The following is a 6,820-nucleotide window of genomic DNA, read 5'->3' as shown; positions in this document are numbered from 1 at the left end:
AGTCCCACAGCCCCGGCAGCTCTGCAGCCCCCAGGTGCTAAGGACAGAAAAAACCCACCGACCCCACCAAAAATCAACCTGCGTTTTGTGCCCCTAACTGACAAGTTTTGCAGCTGGTTGCTCTGTGTATGCAGAAATTTGATAGTGGATATTATTTACTAATCACTTTTATGAAATCAATAATTTTAATTAATTGACAAAAAATTTTGGAGATTTTCTGGGTCTAACTCTTCCCTACATGTATTAATAACTGAATGGAAGTAATTCTGTGTGTATTTTCTGTCCCTGGCTGTGCCTGACTTCCATGGCCCCATGTGGGTGCTGGGGCTGAGCTGCCCCGGCTGGAGCTCCCACCCACACTGACAGCGAGGCCTGGCTGCATTCACCACGTGCTCTGCAAACTTCCTACACCTGTGGCTTTCTAATTTTTGATGAGTCTTTGCTTTCCATCCTCTTTGTCCTTCATTTTTCAGCTGATTCCCTGTTCCATGAAGCAGAGACATCTGGGAAGGTAAGGATAATTGTACAGGAGTTACAATTATATATTTTTTTAAACAGTATGTAAGTTGGCTGCATTTACTTTCACTTTGTAATGAGAGCAGTTTGACTCTGCTAGTGCTTATGTGTGAAGATGTTTATTCACTGGGGAACATCTCACATTCCACACTGCATGTTGGGGTATTTTTAACCATGCAAACTTCCCACCTATCAAAGTAATTTGCAAAGGTAATTTTGTTTCTACTCATCTATTACAATAAATCAATGAATAAATAAATTATAATGCAGCAATTAAATGTATAATGAGATGGGCAACAACTATTAATAAATGCAGAGCTAGTTGCCCAAAGGTGAACAGACTCCCCCTCTCTTCTTACAAGTCAGGTAATGATGTTTCTATAATGGAGAAACAAGCAGCTGTTAAACATGTAAATGAAACCAAGGGATAGATGAGTTCACACTATTATACTGTTCTTCAGCCCCATTATTATTGTTACATTATCAGTTCTTCTGTGACTTTTCCTCTGAATATTTAAAGACAGGGAGGGGATATGCAATTATGCTTAAACATCCTTCTGCCAAGTGATTGACTGAATGAACCCAGCCATGTTGCTGAGGAAGGAGCTGGCTCCCTTCAGCACCCACACTGGTACAGGCTGAGTTTTATCCCAGCAGAGCTGCTGCAAAACCAGTGTTGATCTTCTGGGTAGCTCAAAAGAAAATGCTGAAATTTCATGAGGGAAAGAGGCCTCTTAAAAAAAACCCCCAACAAATTGGCATTATTAAATATCTAATCTAAACAAAACTATACAAGCAGGGTATAAACTAGTGCATCTTGTAATTTTAAATATGGCTGTGAATTGTAATATCTTCGCTACTCTCAGTATTTGGTATTGCTATAAGGAAAAGCAGAATACAGTTTCCCCCTTGAAGTCTTTTCCTGTAGTATTCATGCTTGGGGATGCTTCTTCTGCAGTTCACACCCATCCTCAATATCTTTTTCCTCTTCAAAATTAATTGTCAGAGAATTACCATTTCATTGGAACACCTTTATTTCTTTCTTCAACAGTCACCACAGTGAATCCCTTGTCATTTTACTCTGGCTCTTTCCTGAGCATGTGCTCATGTTCTGTGTCTCTCTGTGTCACTTGTTTGTGTTTACCCACGTGTGCTTTACCACCTGAGATCACATCATTCCAAAAACTTGTTTTCAAAGGAATGAATAATTGCTACATTGGGGTTTGCCCCAGTCTGAGCTGGCTCTGGCACACCATTAATGTGGGGCTGAGGAGATACAACATTGCCCAGAATTCCAAGTTGTTCATCTACAGCTTTCTTATATTTAGAAGAGTACAGGTTTCCCTCCTAGTCCCCCACACAGTTTGAGACTTTCAAGGACAGCAGTTGGCAGAGAATTCAATGAAGCTACAGTGGTTGATTTATTGTAATAGATGGCAGGAAGCAGAATTATCTTAGCAAATTAGTTTGGCTGATAGGAAAGCTGGCCAGCAGATAAGGGGCAGTGCTGATGCCTGACCTGACCTGCACATACCTCTGACAGAGTTTCACCAATTCAGTTTGGGATGAGTCACTGCACTGGGCAGAAAGTGCTCAGCAAGAACAAACAAAGCAGGATGTGGCACAAGCTGCAAGCAGTATGCTCCTTGAACACTGTCCTTGCACTGCCCAGCTGCCCTGAACTTTCTGGGCCAGGTGAGAAATATTATCTGACCATTCATCATTTTGTACAATTCAGACATGCAGGAAGAGGCTGTTTCACAGAAAAAGCTGGACAAGTCTTTCAGTGCATGCTGCAGTCACTGAAGTTCCTCTGTATTTATCAACCCAAATGAGGTGATTTCTTTGGCTTTCCAGTGCTGCACCTCTGAGGGACCCTATGGCAGTCAGGTGACCCACAGAGCTTTTGCCAAAGTTTGATAGTCTTATTTGGGTCTTTCATGCAGACAGAATGCATTTAACTCTCCCCAGACACTGTCTACTCCCACTTTTCGTGTTTATACAGGAAAAAACAGAACCCTCAAAGCCTTGAATAAGTTCACAGTATATTCTGCTTAGCACTGAATGCAGCTGTGTCTGCAGCAGGGCAGAGGCTGTTTAAAACCTGGCAGGAAAAAAAAAAAAAAATACAGATATAAAGAGCTCACATTTGAGAGGAGTTCAGTTTGGGAATTGTCACTAGCTGCACACATACATGTTGTGTCTGTGTGGTTGAGAAGCACAGTTGTCATAAAGGGAAGCAAGACCTTTCCTGCCATATTTCACCTTGCTGGAGCTCCCTGGAGCAGGGTGGTCAGGGAGGGAACTGTATAAAAAAACCTTTCAGGTGACATTGTTGGTGCATTGCTGTACAAGGCGCTCAGAAGATATTTTTTTAAGCAGGCACTGGATGTGCCTTTGATTTTATGTTGGGCTGCTGAGGGTGGCAAGAAGAGTTTTTCAGTTCAAACTCTGACTTTCAGTTCAAACTCTGTCAGCAGACCCCAAAGGATCCTCCTCTGGAAACTGACAGTTTTAGTGTCTCACCCTTGGGAAGCAGGTGCATCCCATACCATGGGAGTTTGCTCAGAGAAGCTGAATGGCACCTCACCAACAGAAGTGCTGGGGTTTAGTGGAGCAGTTGGTTCTGTGCACAAGTCCCCATAGGCACAAAAGTGCAGAGTTGTGGAGCACCTCAGACAAGAGCAGGCTGGAAAATGGACAGGGTGTCCTGGTCCCTGCAGGAATTGGTGCTAGTAGGTGCTAAAGCCTTGACCCCTGTGGGCCACCTGGGTCAGCACATTCATCAGGGGTGTGTAGGAATGAGTTTTACAGTCCAGGTTAGTAGCACTCATCCTGTCTTTGCACAGGATGGGAGCCCTGCTTAGCTCCTACAGCCAGAACCAACAGGCACCTCTTAGTTCTTGTAACAAGTGTGAGGAAATTAAATTATAAACATGGAGAAAAATACTATGATAAACATCGGGGGGAGGGGGGGGGGCACCAGGGAGAGAGGGACAGGAGTGAACCCTTTCTGCAAGGTAAGAACTCAGTGATAAATAGATCTGTGCATATTTCCCAGTCTCATTCCTCACTTGCCAAGTCTGATGCTATTTTCATTAGGCCATGTTACCATACATGTCATTTTATACAAAGGTGCAGTATATCACAACTGGAGGTTGAGGTGCTTGTAGTGAACACAAATGAGCTTGTAATGGTCCATCTGCTTTGATTTTATTTAGTGATCCCTCAAGGGCTGGGAGCTAGAGTGAGAATAACAATGCTTCAACCCATCTGCTATTGTAGTACCAGCTCCAGTTGAATTATCACATGTTCTGAGTGGCTGGCATATGCTGTGACATAAAGCCACAAGAAAGTGTTGCTCTCCAGCTGTTGTGTTGACAAATACTTTTCAGCCAGTCATTAAGTTCAGCTCAATAACCAGGGGGAAACTGTAGCTAAAAGTTGATTATTATTTTATTTTATTTTAAGCATTAGAAATCACTAGTACAATATATTTTATTTAAAAATGTGTCACTAAGGACACACATTGTATATGAGCTGTAACAATAAAAAATTCGCTGTGATGCCCATAAATTTATGTGTTATAGGATTGGATGGGCATCTCTGTAAGTGACAGTGTAAATCTTAGTAATGAGGCTCTGGCTAACCTTGTTTAAGCAGCAGCAGCAGCACATCTCAGGATGTGAATGTATAAACTTGCTGGCCTGGCAGTGCTATGGGCCACGAGCAGGCCTGACCATGGAGGGAACAGCTCAGGAAGAGATTGTGGTCTAAGGCCCCATGCAGGGATAGATAACCAGACTAAAAATTAAATTGAGGAGGAAAGTGAGACAAGACCTACATAGAGACAGGTACCTTGTGGGTGCAACAGGTTCAGGTGGCCCATGTGGCACTGCACCTCATCTGGCCTGCAAAGTGTCACTGCTGAAAGTGGCCACTGATTTGGCCTTTGCTCCCTTTTCTGCCCTTGGTGGCCTCCTGAAGAGCTCAGGTCACTCTGGGGCCACCCCAAGTTGTGCCCATGCAGAGCACTTGCTCCAGAGCAAGTCTTAGAAGAGTGTTTGTGGATCTCTGCTGACAGACTGTCCCCTTGTCCTTCTCTCTCCACCCTGTCCTCTCAGGGCTGCTGTGCCTGGGAACAGAAGAAAAGGCATTTCCCACAGGTTCAAAGGGTGCTGCACAGACAGGTGTAAGTGGGAAAGGAGATGTTCCCTGCTCAGGCTGAGAGAATGTTCTCTCTCTCTGCACACACTCAGGGACAGCACACACCTTTGGGCACTGCCCACTGTTCACAGGCATGAGTTCAATGAGAACAAGGCGAGCAAAATCTCCTCTTGGTATTCCAAAACACTCCCCAGAATTCTCATCCCGAATCTAAGCAAGGGGAAGGGTTTGGTGAGGGGTACAAGCAGAGGACCCTGAGGGATGGCACCAGCCCCGAGTGCTGCTGGTGCCCAGGAGGGCTGGGCGGGCTCTCTGGGGCTCTGGTGCCTTCTGTTAACCACTGCACTGGGCAGCAATTCTTGAATATGACTTCCACTCTTATTTTCCCTCAGAAAAACAATGGGCACTGTTCATAGCGGGGCATTTCAGCTCTGGAGGTTTATATTTCCTATTGTAGCCCAAGAGCTGTGGGTGCCAGCTGTCACTGGTGCTGCCATTGTGTCACGATCCCCTGGCTAGTGCAGGAATCGTTGATTGCGTTGCCTTTTGAATCAGTTGATTACCATGAATAATAGGCCAAAAAGGCTGTCAGCATTTTGACTTTAACTATAACTGTTACAATTAATTATGGGTTTAATTAGCATATATGCCTAGCAGTAGAGAATATAATACTTCATGGGTAACAGATGATCCTGCAGCTGTAGCATAAAGCGTGATACAGGTTGGGACACAGATAGTTATTAATAAATGGCTTCTATTGTTTGAGGTCCTTATTTATACAAATTAGCAAGCATGACATAATCAACCCAAACTGTATAATTTATAATAATTGATTTCATTTTGACTGACCACCAGTCGGCCTACTACATGCCCTCAGAAGAAAAATAGCCCTATTAGGATAAGTTTAATCCTAAACATAGCTAATGAATCCTATTACTTTAAGGTCATATTTGAAGCTTTTGTTAATTGTCAGAACCATTTTAAATTGATTAGAGTTAAATTAAATCAATGTAATGTTTAGAAAAACAATATTTCTAATGGATGAGGCCAAGCTGACCTCGAATAAACATATTTATCAACCGATTTCAGTGAATGAGAAGGCTAGCAGCTGGGCTCATAATTCATGATTGTCTATAATATGGGAAATGTCACTATCTAGGCCATTAATTATGTCAGGTAATAAATCTGTTGCTCACAGTTGAGCCTTTGCTAGTTGGGGTAACAACCCCCTCAGCAAAGTTATGATGTTTAGAGACTCTGTCCTTACTAAATCCACACTTTACAGCAGCAGAACAACTGCATGCAACTTTGGGGGGAGTGAATGTGGTCTTTTCATAGCTGTCAGTTACCTGACAACATGCCAGACTGTGATAACTTAAGTATGGAATCATCATTTGAAATAACAAGAATGTTCTATGAGAAGAAAGTTTTGCTGCACTACATAACAACATTTTCCAGGCTGGAGAGATCAGCTATTAATAGTTCCTTACAGACCAGCACTAAGTGACTGATTTCAGAAAACATATTGTGTGGCAAAATGTATAATGATAATAGAAATATCTGTTTTGCACAAGTTTGAGAGTGTGAGGAATTCAGAGTGGGTTAACATGAACTGGGATACAAGATGCAGGTAATGATGGGTACAGTTTAACACAGCAGGATATAGGAAAAATGATATGCAGAAGCAGGATCAGTTTGAAGTTAATAATGAATTCAGCTGCTTAGGGAAAGGTCTGGCATTATTGCAGACAAATGACAAAAAACATCTGCTTCCTGTTCAATATCTTGTCAAAAAAAAGAGCAAAGATAAACTCAATTTTCAAAAAGAAAGGGTGAGAAAATAGTAAAAAAATGGCACAGTAGTAACCAGAAGGAGGGAAATTCTCATTTTTATCACAGAAGAATATAAGTAATTAATATAATATTTCTATTGAAAAAGACCAGGATAAGTGATGAAGGGTTCACTAAATTGAAAAGAATCTGGAGCAGATCAAAAAGATTCCTCCAATGTTTTGGGCTGCTTTACTCATTCCCTGGAACTGACCTTTCCATGGTGGATATTGGTGCAAGGTTCTGTGTTCTGGTCCCCCCCTGAACTGGCCCTGTATGTGCAATCCCCTTCCTGCAGCTGCTCTGC

The sequence above is a fragment of the Zonotrichia leucophrys genome, chromosome 11 (assembly GCF_028769735.1).
Source record: "Zonotrichia leucophrys gambelii isolate GWCS_2022_RI chromosome 11, RI_Zleu_2.0, whole genome shotgun sequence".
NCBI lineage: Eukaryota > Metazoa > Chordata > Aves > Passeriformes > Passerellidae > Zonotrichia > Zonotrichia leucophrys.
This window is presented reverse-complemented; position numbering follows the sequence as displayed.